The 14,448-nt window shown below is 41.8% G+C and overlaps 1 protein-coding gene across 1 annotated transcript in view; it reads left to right on the top strand.

The window, feature by feature from the left end:
- The window catches only part of NEXMIF (neurite extension and migration factor), a 438,320-nt gene that overhangs the window by 221,575 nt on the left and 202,297 nt on the right, over window positions 1-14,448 (top strand). The window contains exon 2 of the mRNA XM_058196855.1: window positions 1,780-1,880. The gene's annotated coding sequence lies outside the window, so the exon portion shown is untranslated. The remainder of the gene's footprint in view (window positions 1-1,779; window positions 1,881-14,448) is intronic.

Here is a 14,448-nt window from a genome sequence, read left to right as displayed (position 1 = left end):
ATACTTTGAATGCATATAGTTTTCTTCTAAAACGTTATCTTAAAAATGAGAATACATAATTCTTTCCCGTGTTTTAAACATCTTTTTTAAAATATTTTTTTTTCTTTACAACGTGTACATTTTATTCTCTAACAATTCTATTTAAAACCTTGAAATGCTATTGAGATGAAAAAAAAAATACTTCAAAGACCATTGAAAAAAGGCAGCGATAGCAAGACCTTTATTCCTTGGTGTTGTTGAAGAAAAATTGGCATGCACCACACAGTCGAGTCGTGAGCGGCCGGAATCTTTGGGTTATCCCTGGTGGGAGCCTGTATATCTTTTCATGGGCTTCTTGGGATTTCGTTCTTCCCCCCTCCCACCAAAGCTGCACTATGGATCTGAAACAGTGGATTCCTTCTGTCTTTGAATCTTACAGAGCCAGAGATCTCGACTTACAACACAGTTCATTGGGTGACTGTTCAAAGTTACAAAGAATAGAATAGAATAGAATAGAATGAATAGAATAGAATAGAATTTTTATTGGCCAAGTGTGATTGGACACACAAGGAATTTGTCTTGGTGCATATGCTCTCAGTGTACATAAAAGAAAAGATACGTTCATCAAGGTACAACATTTCAAAGGTGCTGAAAAAAGTGACTTATGATCGTTTTTCACGCTTACAACTAGTGCAGGGGCCTGCAAACTTGGCTCTTTTAAGACTTGTGGACTTCAACTCCCAGAGTTCCTCAGCCGGCTTTGCTGGGAGTTGAAGTCCACAAGTCTTAAAAGAGCCACGTTTGCAGGCCCCTGCACTAGTGCAACATCCACATGGCATGTAATCAAAATCCAGACTCTTGGCAACATGTTTATGATGGCTGCAGTGTCCTGGGGGGTCACGTGATCCCCTTTTGCGACCTTCAAAAGCAAGCAAAGTCAATTGGGGGAAGCCAGATTCCCTTGACAACCGTGTTACCATCTTAACAGCTGCAGCGATTCACTTAACAACTGTGGCGAGAAAGGTCGTAAAATGGGACAAAATTAATTTGACAACTGTCCTCATTTAGCAAGAGAAATTTGGGGCTCAATTGTGGTCGTAAGTCAAGGTTGACCCTCATGGAACGACTAGATTTCTCTCTCTCTCCCCCCCCACCTTCCTTTGATGCTTTCCTAGAAAGCAATTTTGATAGGAATAGAATAGAATAGAATAGAATTCTTTATTGGCCAAGTGTGATTGGACACACAAGGAATTTGTCTTGGTGCATCTGCTCTCAGTGTACATAAAAGAAAAGATACGTTCATCAAGGTACAACATTTACAACACAATTGATGATCAATATATCAATATAAATCATAAGGATTGCCAGCAACAAGTTATAGTCATACAGTCATAAGTGGAAAGAGATTGGTGATGGGAACTATGAAACGATTAATAGTAGTGCAGATTCAGTAAATAGTCTGACAGTGTTGAGGGAATTATTTGTTTAGCAGAGTGATGGCCTTCGGGAAAAAACTGTTCTTGTGTCTAGTTGTTCTGGTGTGCAGTGCTCTATAGCGTCGTTTTGAGGGTAGGAGTTGAAACAGTTTATGTCCAGGATGCAAGGGATCTGCAAATATTTTCACGGCCCTCTTCTTGATTCGTGCAGTATACAGGTCCTCAATGGAAGGCAAGTTGGTAGCAATTATTTTTTCAGCTGTTCCCTAGTTTGGTCGGCTTCCTTGCCTCCTGCTTCTGCTGGGCCATGAAGCAATGTATGTACGGATTTGCTCCATTGATTTCCTCTTGCTGTCCTTTGCAGATCTCCTCAGCATCGTCCCTTGAAATGACACGGAATCACAGGAGGAAAGGGCAGCCTTTGGATGAACAGATGGATGTTCCTTACTGAGGCATGGTGGCATGGTAAGGCTGCAGACAAGCTGCGCGCCGTTCATATTTGCACAAGAGCTGCTGCCATTGGTTCTTCTCAATTGTTTTATTTGCTTGTTATGAACTTGATAAGCTGCTGTTTTTCCTGGAGGTCTCAAGGTGTTATAAAGAGACGCCTCCTTTCCTTTTATCCCTGTAACAACAATCCAGTGTGGTAGGTTGGCCTGAAAGTGAAGGGTAGGTTTCAGGCCACTCTGTACTGTCTTAAGAGTTGTTGGAGCTGTCATGTTTGTCTAAACATATTTATTTATTATTTATTTGGGCTATTATTTAGTTTTATGGCTTTGTAAACAGTATATTAACATTAAGGAGCCTCAGTTAAGCTCTTCATCAAGGCCTTAGTTTGCCATTTTTAAAAATCTTTTATTGATTTGATTGTGATTTCTTTAATTATTGTCAGCTGTCCAGAGCTAGGTGTTTGATGGTGTTAAAGGTGATAAGATTTATTATGGTTCGTTGCACATTCAGCCAGATGTTCAGACTGGGTCTAACATTTTTATTCACATATCGAGTCCTTCCCAAGGACCTGTGACAGGCAGATGTTTTTGGCAGATGTTGTTTGATGGTGTTAAAAGTATAATTGCCGGATGCAAGCTGTTCCCAGTAAAGCTGCCTTTTGCAATTGACTGATGGTGAATTTGTCGGTGCTGGTGGTATTGAAGTGGTGTTCCAGATGTTTTGGGATTGCACCCAAGGTGCCTATTACCTTTGCTTTCTTTTGCCACAGTTGTTCTATTTCTACAGGTAGTCCTCGACTTCTGATTCCTGAGCCACAAATTTTTGATGCTAAGTGAGACAGTTAAGTGAATTTTGCCCCATTTTATGACCCTTCTTGTCACAGTTAAATTGAATCATTGCAGTTAAATTACTGTAACAGTTATTAAGTGAATTTGGTTTCCCAGCACCTTTCTTGTCAGAAGGTTGCAAAAGGTGATCAAATGATCTTGGGACACTGCACCCAAATACGAGTCAGTTGCCAAGTGCCTGAATTCTGATCACATGACCATGGAGATTGTAATGGTCGTAAGCAATGTCGGCTGGCGGCCCCCAGGGGAAGGTCCTTCTCTGTGGGGGCTCCCACACTTTGGAACGAACTTCCCCCGGGCTTACGCCAAATACTTGACCTTCGGACCTTCCGCCGCGAACTGAAGACACATCTTTTCATTCGCGCGGGGCTGGCTTAAATTTTAAATTTTAAATTACATAAATTTTATCGATTTTAAATTTTTTACTAATTTTAAATGGGGTTTTGGTTTTTATAAATTTTTAAAGTTCTAGGCTAATTATAATAAGTTTTTTAACTTGCATTTTAAATTGTATACTGTAGTGTCTGTATTTTATTGTTGCCTGTACACCGCCCTGAGTCCTTCGGGAGAAGGGCGGTATAAAAATCAAATAAATAAATAAATAAATAAAATAAATAAGTGTGAATAATGGTCTGAAGTCACTTTTTTGTGTGCTGTGTAACTTTGAAGGTCACTAAATGATCTGTTGTAAGTTGAGGACTACCTGTATTTGCAAGCCTTATTATTATTATGGTTCACTGCACAATCAGCCAGGCGTTGAGCCTGAATTTAACATTTTTATCTGCCTAGCAAGCCCTTCCCAATGACCTGGGATAGACAGGTGTAGGTGTTTCATGGTGTTAAAGGTCTTGTCAGAGGATGGAAGCTGCTCCGGGCAAAAGCTGCCATCTGCAATTGACTGGTGGTGATTTTAGCAGTGCTGGTGGTGCTCAAGTGGTACTCCAGATTTTTTGGGATTGCACCCAAGGGGCCAATTACAATTGGTGCTCCCTTTGCTTGCTGTGGCCACCGTTGTTCTATTTCTGTTCGCAGCTCTTGGTATTGTGTTAACTTCTCCGGTTCTTTCTCTTCTCTTCTGCTCTCTCCAATATCCAGCTGCAATATCCACTACCCAGACTTTTTCCCTCTTCCTTTTTTCTTTTTAACAGGTTATTTATATATTTTCACATTACATATATAAGTGCTTAGTGAACAGTGTATTGTCTGGATCAGTTTATTTTTATACAATAATACTTTCCCCACTCCTAATTTCTATCTACTGTCCAACCATTTATAAAACAAGTCCCATGTTCAAAAATACTCTGTATTCTGTTTCTTTTAATGTCAATCTATCAATTTATGCACAATCCAATTTTTTTTTTAGTTACATCATCCTCTGTGGGCGTTTCCTCATTTTTCCAGTACTGTGCACATACTCTTATCAACAGTTGTTAAGTCTGGGTTGTTATTTGGCAGGTGCCTGTCAAATCCCCAAGCACTTTAGCATCTTTACTATCTGTTACTTTTTCTACCATGCGTTCCATTATTATTAACAAACCAGCAGCCCCCAGTGTTTCTTGATGGTTAGAATATGGGACATAAATGTAACGGAGGTTCCTGTTTAGCCGTGAAGCCTTTGAGTTTCCTTGCACTAAAGTCCTCTTTAGTGTACTTTGTGGTTGGCTACTACAAGGTTGCTCTCAGGATTAAAGGAGGTGAGGAGAGCCTATTTTGCTACTTTGAGCTGCCTGAGGAAAGGGAGAGGATGAAACCTAACCAGTTTCTTTATCTCTGGGCATTGGCATCTAGTGATGGAGAAGGATGCACTTTAAAGCATTTGAAATGCTTTTCTTAGATCTAAGGGGAAAATTCCCAATAGTTAAAGCAATCAACCAGTGGAACTGCTTGCCTTCAGAGGTTGTGGGAGCTTCATCACTAGAGGCTTTTAAGAAGAGACTGGACAGCCATTTGTCTGGAATGGTCTAGGGTCTCCTGCTTGAACAGGAGGGTTGGACTAGAAGATCTCCAAGGTCCTTTCCAACTCTGTTATTCTGTTAATTCTGATAAAGCCAGGCATGATCTCAGTTAAGCAGCCCCCTTGAGCTGAGCAAGGACCCTCTCGCCAGGGTTGCAACTCCTAAAATGCTCAGCCAAGTGAGAAGTATGGGTGTCAGCCTGCCCCAGATCAGTGTTTGAGAAAATAAAAACCCAACTTCATCATGTTGAAGAATTTGGTAATTTATATCATACAAGTCTGGATGCGGTGGAAGCAAAGCTGGAACTGGAAGTAAATCAAAACCCCAGAGTCATATTCTCTCCTGAACCCTCCCGCTACTAGAGGTCATACAGTAATAATCCAATGTCTTCTTTCTCCTTGGCCACGTGTAGTTTCACTTCCGATATTCTCCCTCTGTCAATCTTCTGAATGGAATGTGGAATCAGCAGCTGCCGTTTCATTCACGCGCCAACACAATTCAAACCTCTGGTTTTGAAAATGGCATTTCCCCTCTCCCCCACATACAATGTCAGCCGACGCTGGGAACAGTGAAAACCTCCCCCCCTTCTCCATAAAGCATGTAAGACAATCAGTAGAGCAAACGTTTAACAAGGTAATAAAATAGTCAGATAATCTAGTAGGAGAAATACACTAAATTAAAGCGGAGGCTGACAATGGGAGTTGTAGTTCTTGCACATCTGGAAGGAAAAAGGAGGCTCTGAAGCCCATGTACAGCTCTGCCTCTCCTCTGGCGTTGCAACTGTGGGTTGCCTATGATCTGGGCCAGATTATGAACTTCACAACTGCAGTGATTCAACTGTCACAAAAAAGGCCGTAAAATGGGGCAAAACTCACTTAGCAACAGAAATTTGGGGCTCCATCGTGGTCATAAGTTGAGGACAATCTCTAATCAGTGGAATGGCTTGCCTCCAGAAGTTGTGGGTGCTCCCTCACTATAGGCTTTTAAGAAGAGACTGGAAAGCCACTTGTCTGGAATGGTATAGGACAGGGGTGTCAAACTCAAGGGCCGGGGCCGGATCTGGTCTGCGGGACGCTTAAATCCAGCCCACGGGGCCGCCCTGGAAACAGCAAAGGACCAGCCCATGGTGCCTCTGCCAGCAAAAACGGAGCCTCCCGAGCTCCATTTTTGCTGGCAAAGGGTTGCAGGAAGCTGTTGCAGCCGAAAATGGAGCTCAGGATCCCATTTTCACTGGCAGAGTACTTGGGCCACCACAGGCGCCTCCAACACGAGTGACGTCGAGCTGGCCACGTCCACCCTGGCCCCCCAAAAGTCAAACACAACCCTGATGCGTCCCTCAGTGAAATTGAGTTTGACACTCTTGGTATAGGATCTCCTGCTTGAGCAGGGGGTTGGACTAGAAGACCTCCAAGGTCCCCTCAAACTCTATTATTCTGTGTTATCGGAAACGCCCATGGGCAGTGTTCACAGGTACTCAGTGGGACTCTCTAGCAGTGGGGAGATAATTTAGTTAAGAAAGATGCATGTTAATTTTGCTTCTTGTAATTTTATGCTGACCTTTCCCCTGATCTTTTAGCTGTGAGCTCATGTTCCCCTTGCCAAGCTTTCCCTGTGCCAGTCTTGGGCTGTGACGCTGTGAGGTCTGCATGCATGTCTGTAATTAAAACGGGAGAAAAAAGCTTTTGTATTGCATCTGTCAATCTCCCTTGACCTTGGCATGCCTGGAAGCCATATTTTGAAAAGGGAAGGCAGAGAATAATTGTGCAGTTTGCGCTTTATCTCTTGGGCATTTAAACCTGCCGTTCCTGTGCCTTGATAATTAAATCTGAGAGCTACAATCATTTCAAGAGAACCACAGTAATTTCACTGCGTTTCTCAAAGCAGCAGTTTGTTTATTCGCTATTTTTTTTAAAAAAAATGCATTGAGAACAGGATTCCAGTGGATCAGTCTAAATTAGATTGCATTCTGTCCAGGCTCTGTCTGAGGTTGAGAATTGTGTTGGCCCTGAGCCAAACTACATATTGCAAACAAGTATTTATGGCATTGTTAGTACTGTGGTTTTATTTTCTGTTTCCGTTCTTCAAAAATCTCCTTTGATATTTTTATTGTTATAACATTTTGCATCATTTTATTAGCTTGTACATCTTCCCTCTTTCTAAAGCATTTAGTCCCCTTTAGTGTCCAGGTTTTGAAATCACGAAATTGTTTATGTTTGGTTTGTCTTGTAAAAACCAAAACAGACTCTTATTTCCCACGAGAAGCTGTTTATTCTTTATAATTCTAAAGCCTTATTGTAACGGCTTCAATATTCCAATTTTATCTGGATCCCTTAGTTCATTTAGAACAAAATCAAAGTCTTATTTAGCTTTCTGCTGTTTATTTCAGATTCTTTAGATTTTACAATTACAACTTTCTTTTGTTCAGGATTGAAGGCAAACCCACCCAGCATTTTCAGACTTGTCATCTTGAAGCTCTCTAATAGCTTAAAAGTAGTTAATGAACAATTTGTGAAAATAATTAGAAAGTTAGATTTGTGAACTTAGTGTCCTTCAAAAGGCTGTGCTGTTGTTGCAAGCAAAGTGGGTGATCCCATTGTCTCCCAGTGCTCAAACCCCTAGAAAACTGCTCTCTTGCAGTCTCCTCACAGGGAGAAGCCACCTGGAGCACATATGGGTGATCTCCTATCCTTTTCTTAACTGGAGAGATTCTGAAAAACTGGTCAACTGACTGATTCCTTAGTCTTTGCAGTAATCATTGGGTCCTCTTTTGCAGAGCTGTCTTCAGTTTGCCATACCTTCCTGAGAAGCAGACTGGCCCTGGCACCTTAGTTTGCATAAACAATTTGCTCAGGGTTGTCTCAGAACCCTGGAGTGATGCTGATAGGTTGCCTCTGTACTACAATTACTTAACCTGGGCTGCAGAAACCTGAAAAACCATTTGATGGTGACATAGTTTAGATCAGTGGTAGTCAACCTGGTCCCTACTGCCCACTAGTGGGCGTTCCAGCTTTCATGGTGGGTGGTACGGGTTTTGTCCAATATTGAAGCAGTTTCCTTTTTTTAAATTTAATTGACTTTTTAAAAAATTTCATAGCATTATTTAAAAACATTTTCATTAGGTTTTCATAAAATTCCCCGTGACAATTTAATTTTCTGAAAATATACTATTTGTATCACCCGCGCATAAGTTTGTTCACGTTACATAAGTGAAACTAAATGGCGCTATAGTGCAACCGCAAACGAAAGAGCCTTGTCCCAGAATAGCTTGCGCATCTCCCCCCACACCACCCAGCTGTAACAGACAAGCAGAGCTAGTAGCCGGTGCCGCCCCCCCACAAACCCAATCCACGATGCGCGAGATGTATGTGCAGACGATGATACACGGCACATTACTGTGGAACCGGTGGGCGGTTAGAAAATTTTACTACTGATAGAGATACAAAAGTGGGTGGTAGGTATAAAAAGGTTGACTACCCCTGGTTTAGATAAAGGTTTTTTTATCACTTTGCTGCCATCTAGTGATCACTGTGCTCAATGCATGCTAAGGTTGTTTGCTGGGCTTACCTTCAGCCTGTTTCCCATTGTTCCCAGAACTCCCTACTGTTCCGCCTTAGGCTTTCTGTAGGTTTTCTACCAGGTTTGGGTTTTTAAAGATTGAAGGTTTAACCAGGGTCTGCAGGCAGCTCCCAGGCTTTTTTTATTGTTGAACTACCCAAAAGTAATGGAAATACAGTCATTTGGGTGATAACGAACTTGTTCTCCAAACAGGTGCACTTTGTACCCTGTTCTAAGATTCCCTCAGCAAAGATGTTAGCTAAACTGTTCATTCAACATGTTTATAGGTTACATGGTGTCCCAGAAAGAATAATTTCCAATACAGAGGTTCAGTTCACCTCCCACTTCTGGAGGGAGTTCCTGAGGTTGAGAGGCTCTGCCCACCATCCTCAGACAAATGGGGCTTGTGAAAGAACTAACTTAATATTTGAACAATACCTGTTATATAAATTACCAGCAAGGCAATTGGGCAGACTTACTGCCATTTGCAGAGGTGGCCTATAATAATACCATACACAGTAGTACTGGGTTTACACCATTCAAGGTGGTGTCGGGTCAGGACTTTGTGCCTATCCCGGAATTACCGCAGGAAAAAAATCTCAAATACCATCCTTGGCAGCTTCAGGTTACCTGGCCTGTAACTTGTAAGGCGATAGACAAGACTCACAGAGCTCATAAGAAACAGGCTGATAAGAAATGGGCTATGCCAAAGGATTATCAAGTGGGTGATAGGGTTTTCCTCTCCACTAAGTACTTACAAACTACCCAAAAGTCAAAAAAACTTGGACGTAAATATGTAGATCCTTTTCCCTTTGTAAGAATTGTAAACCCAGTCACAGTACAGTTAGAGCTACCAAAAACACTCCAGAGAATCCACCCGGTGTTCCATGTTAGTTTGCTAAAACCTGTACATACCTCCTCGATTCGTCCGGACCAAGCCACCACCACCCCCATCCCGGTTCCCCTTCTCATTGAAGGAGAGCAACATTTCGAGGTCAAAGAGATCCTTGATTCTAGAAAATATAGAGGTAGAGTACAGTACTTGGTGGCTTGGAAACATTTCCCTTCCTCTCAGTCTGAGTGGGTGAATGAGCAAGATGTCAGAGCTTCGAAACTTTTACAGTTATTTCACAGTAAATACCCTGATAAGCTTTAAATATTGGGCTTTGTATGTATGTTTTGTTTTTTAATCAGTTGGGGATTATCTACTCTGTCTATTTTAATTAGTTTCCTTTTTTAGGACTAATGTCTCTTCTGCAGGAGGGCCAAATGTCAGCCTCTATGGTGCTTGCTCGCTTTTGGCTGCCATTGTAACAGGAGGGGGGAGGTATTGTAGGTATTTGGGAGTGGGGGGAAGTGAGCTGGTGGAGATGTCTCGTGAAAAGGAGGAAAATTCTCACTGTCTTCGTAGCAGCTGCAAATAGAGCTGATAGCTGTCAAGGTCAACTGTTCCGGCATACTAGATAGATGGGACCATTTGAAGAAGCACCCCACATGACACCTTGGGGAGATGTGGATTGGACACTCAACATGGGTCCTTGGGGGGGAAGAGATTTGGGGATGCTTTCGATGGGTAATTTTCGCACCTATTGCCTCAGACTTTGGTTTTCTTTCGTTGCATTCAATTCATAGTAAAAGTACCTTTCTCTACAAACATGGAGTTTGAGATTTTCCTTTCTTGAGTTTTGAACGGAGGCACACCTCATTGTCTCTGTCTTGGCAGTGTTTTAGGTCACTGAACTGTCCCTCTTTTTCACCCGTCCTGTTATCCAAGTGTTTCCCCTGTTTAACTAGATGATAACTGCATGGTAATTTTTTTTTTTTTGTTTACATTTATACCCCGCCCTTCTCCGAAGACTCAGGGCGGCTTACAGTGTATAAGGCAATAGTCTCATTCTATTTGTATATTTTTTACAAAGTCAACTTATTGCCCCCCCAACAATCTGGGTCCTCATTTTACCTACCTTATAAAGGATGGAAGGCTGAGTCAACCTTGGGCCGGGCTTGAACCTGCAGTAATTGCAGGCTTTGTGTTCTTAATAACAGGCTGTTCTTAATAACAGGCCTTACCAGCCTGCGCCATTCATGATGCTGATATATATTGATTGGAATTTGTTTCTACAATTTATCTGTAAGCATTACCAGATAGACCAGACAGGAACCGGGACCAGATAAACTAAACTCTGAAAGTACAGGTGGACTTTGACTTATGACCACAATTGACCCCCAAATTTCTGTTGCTGAGTGAAACATTTCTTAAGTGAATTTTGCCCCATTTTATGACCTTTCTTGCCATGGTTGTTAAGCAAAGCTGCAGTTGTTAAGTTAGTAACATGGTTGTTAAATGAATTTGGATTCCCCATTGCCTTTGCTTGTCAGAAGGTTGCAAAGATGGTCACATGACCCTGGGATTCTGCAACTGTCATAAATATGAGTCAGTTGCTAAGCATCCAGATTTTGACCTTGTGACCATGGGGATGCTGCTGTGGTTGTAAGTGTGAAAATGATCATTAGTCACTTTTTTCAGTGCTGTTGCAACTTCAAATGGTCACTAAATTAATATTGTAAGTTGAGGACCACCTGTACTTCTCTCCCTCATTTATTTTACAGCCTGAGAAGTTATGGAGCATCATTTCTGAGTTTCTTTCTCCACCCATTATGTAGCTGTGGGCTACGCCAGTCTCCCAAGAGCATTCTCTCTCTCTCTCACACACACACATATATATATACACCATTACATCACCCGCTCCTTTAGACTCCCCCCACACACACCTGCGTTATCAGGGGAAATTGATTGCGGGCTCTGAAAATGAAATGTAGCTGGGTCATCATTACAGTGTGGTTGCAGATGGTTATGAGATCTTGCACAAACGAAGTAAGTGGGTCTCAACGGAAAAATAAAACAAGGTAATTGTCCTAGCTTTCAGGGTCACCTAGGCAAAGCCTGCAGAGTTTCCCTTAAAATTGGATAGGACGGAGGAGTCAAAGGAGTGTCAGTCAGAGCATTCATGTGAGCATGGATTTTATCCAAGTCCCAGGGAAATTAGTTGCAATTATGTGGTCTATATTTTGTTTCTGTGGGCCAGGATGTAATAGGACTTTAGCTACCTAGAAGGGACAAAAATACTGCGAAACAAAAACATAGTTTTTGTTGGCATTATTGATAGTCTATCCGTCACCACCAGTTTGGTTTCCTTGAGAATCAGACAACGTGGTTTGCTCTACTGAACAAAAAGATGTTCCTTGTGTCAACCCCTCAAGCCACTGCTTCACGTTGATGACCAGCTCTGCTCTTGGACAGAACAGCCTGCCAAAGAGGCTGGAAAACTCCCAAGAGCCATTAGGAAGCTATTAGGTCTACCTTTGGGAAGGGAATTTTTGAATGAGCTACTTACCTTGAAAGAGATCATTCACAAGGCCAAGGCCTTATTTGCAACAAAGGAAATGCTCTGCTATGGGTTATTAGGAACAGGATGGACAATAAAACAGCCAGAGTCATCATGCTTGCCAAGAATATGTCAAGCTCTTGTCAACTCAGCTAAAGAACCTCCCTAAAGAGTTTGTGAAGCTCCAAAGAAGACAACCGGACTTCATCAACTTCTCTAGCACAGGGATCTCCAAAATTCTGGGAATTGAAATCCGCCAGGCTTAAAGTTGCCAAGGCTGGAGATGCCTGCTCTAGCAGATTCAGTTTTGAAATTTATAATCTGCCTGGCAAAATCATCATTTCTAAACAAGGAGACACATTTCATAAAACACAAATGAATTGTGGAGAGAGTTATAGCTTTCCTCTCCTTGTGGAGCTATCAGGAGGGAGACTGATTGCTTTTATCCAAGATCTCAGTTGGATCCCTTGCTGAGGTTATGTTGAAATCAGCCCTTCAGCCCCTGGTCTCCTCAAGCTGCTGATCACCCACATCCTTTGAGGAAAGCATTCAAGACTTTTTAGATTTGAAAAGAATGAGCCAGAAGGGAGGCAGAGAGAATCAATAGGAAGGTTTCAATAATACGGGTAGAGGGAAGTAGGCAGAATAAGAGAATATTTTCTTTCATCACAACACAGTTTGGTGTTATCCAATATAATTAATTGATGGTTGACTCAAAGCCACAACAATGATAACAACTGGTTTTTGTAATGTAGAACAGGGTTCTCCAACCTTGGTCCCTTTAAGACTTGTGGACTTCAACTCCCAGAGTTGAAGTCCACAAGTCTTAAAGGGACCAAGGTTGGAGACCCCTGATGTAGAATGCTTCTGTGGAACTATAGATTGCTCTATCAAGCTAAGCCCAAGAATAACATGGAACAATTCAGCCAGTGTTCAGTTCTTTGTTATTTACACACGACAGACAGCATCTTGCCAGTCTAAACCCTTACTACTCTCCCCCTGACAGATATACCCTGGGAGATTCTAGGGAGGGGCTATCCTGACGCCCTTCCTTCAGCTCCAGGCTGTGCTGCCTCTTGTCTCCCTCTCTCCCCTTCCTAGAATGTGCTCCCTCCTTCCTGGTAAACTGCGACTTCATGTGCTTCAAACGCACCTCTGTGGGTACCTCTCTCTTATACGGCCTGTCCTGTCCCATCAATAGAATAGAATAGAATAGAATAGAATAGAATAGAATAGAATAGAATAGAATAGAATAGAATAGTATTTAATTTATTGGCCAAGTGTGATTGGACACACAAGGAATTTGTCTTGGTGCATACGCTCTCAGTGTACATAAAAGAAAAAATACCTTCATCAAGGTACAACATTTACAACACAAATGAAGGTCATAGGGTACAAATTCAACACTTAATGATAATCACAGGGCACAAATAAGCAATCAGGAACAATCAATATCAATATAAATCACAAGGATTACCAGCAACAAAGTTACAGTCATACAGCCATAAGTGGAAAGAGATTGGTGATGGGAACAATGAGAAGATTAATAGTGCATATTTAGTAAATAGTTTGACAGTGTTGAGGGAATTATTTGTTTAGCAGAGTGATGGCCTTCGGGGAAAAACTGTTCTTGTGTCTAATTGTTCTGGTGTGCAGTGCTCTATAGTGTCATTTTGAGGGTAGGAGTTGAAGGGAATGGAGTCCAGGAGGTGCCTCTGTATCTTCTGGTTGTTGCTCCAGAATAGCCTCCCCCCAAGCATTCGGAGTTTGTCCATCCCTTTTAGCATCCTAGAAGCTGCCAAAGGTGGATTTTTTCTGGGTAACATTCAGTTGAATAGTCATGTTCTTGGCATCTTTGAATGGTTTCATTTTGGATTACTTGTATGGATTTCATCACCGATATTTTATCTGACTTTATTATGCTTTATTTTTAGTGTCATCAAGATCATGTATTGGTTTATTGTTACTTGGGTTAATTGTTGTTTTAGTTTACATTTACTGTGGACATTTGATGGATGTTTCTGTTGGCTGTTTTATAAGATTGTATTAACGTGGGGACATGCAAGGAGAATAAACAAACAAACTTTATGAAATCTAGGACTGCTTCATTAAGAAACCTGTAGTAGTGGGATAGTCTGTACCTCCTGTGTGAAAATGAAAATGGTTACAAGTCACTTATTTGAGTGCCGTTGTAACTTCAAATGGTCACTAAATGAAATGTTGTAAGTCGAAGACTACCTGTGTTTTTCTCCCTCATTTTCTTTACAGCCTGAGAAGTTATGGTGAGTCCCTTCTGAGTTTCTTTCTACAGACACCCCCCACTTACCGTACATCACCCTCCCCTTTAGACTCACCTCCCCCCCCCATACACACACCTGAGTTATCAGGCGAAATTGATTGCGGGCTGTGAAAATGAAATGTAGCTGGAACACTATTATAGTATGGCTGCAGATTGCAAGTTGAAGCCTATCTGTATATGTCTTACTATTCTTGCTGTTAGAATGGCTTTGCACATTTCTTTACTTGCTTGTGCAAGGAAATCAATGATTTTCTACTAGTGTTTCATTAAGGGTTTCTCTTAAGGACCCCGGGACCCTTCTGAGAGTGGGCAGGTGGGTTTTTTTGAGCAGTACTGCTCTACAAAGTGTCTTAAAGAGAGAACTCTTGGGCAAATCCATGCAACCATGGAACCACTCTGGTATTGGCTTTCTCAGTTCTCCTTGATTGAAATTTCTGGGTGAGCAAAGACACGGAGAGGCCGAGGGTGGATTTATTGAAATGAAAAGCTCCTTGCACAGGAATCCACAAAAGAGTCGGGAATCTGCAGTTATGAGATAAT

Source organism: Ahaetulla prasina, chromosome 11 (genome assembly GCF_028640845.1).
Source record: "Ahaetulla prasina isolate Xishuangbanna chromosome 11, ASM2864084v1, whole genome shotgun sequence".
NCBI classification, from domain to species: Eukaryota; Metazoa; Chordata; class Lepidosauria; order Squamata; family Colubridae; genus Ahaetulla; species Ahaetulla prasina.
The sequence above is the reverse complement of the archived record's forward strand: the minus strand, read 5'-3'. Positions and strand labels throughout refer to the sequence as shown.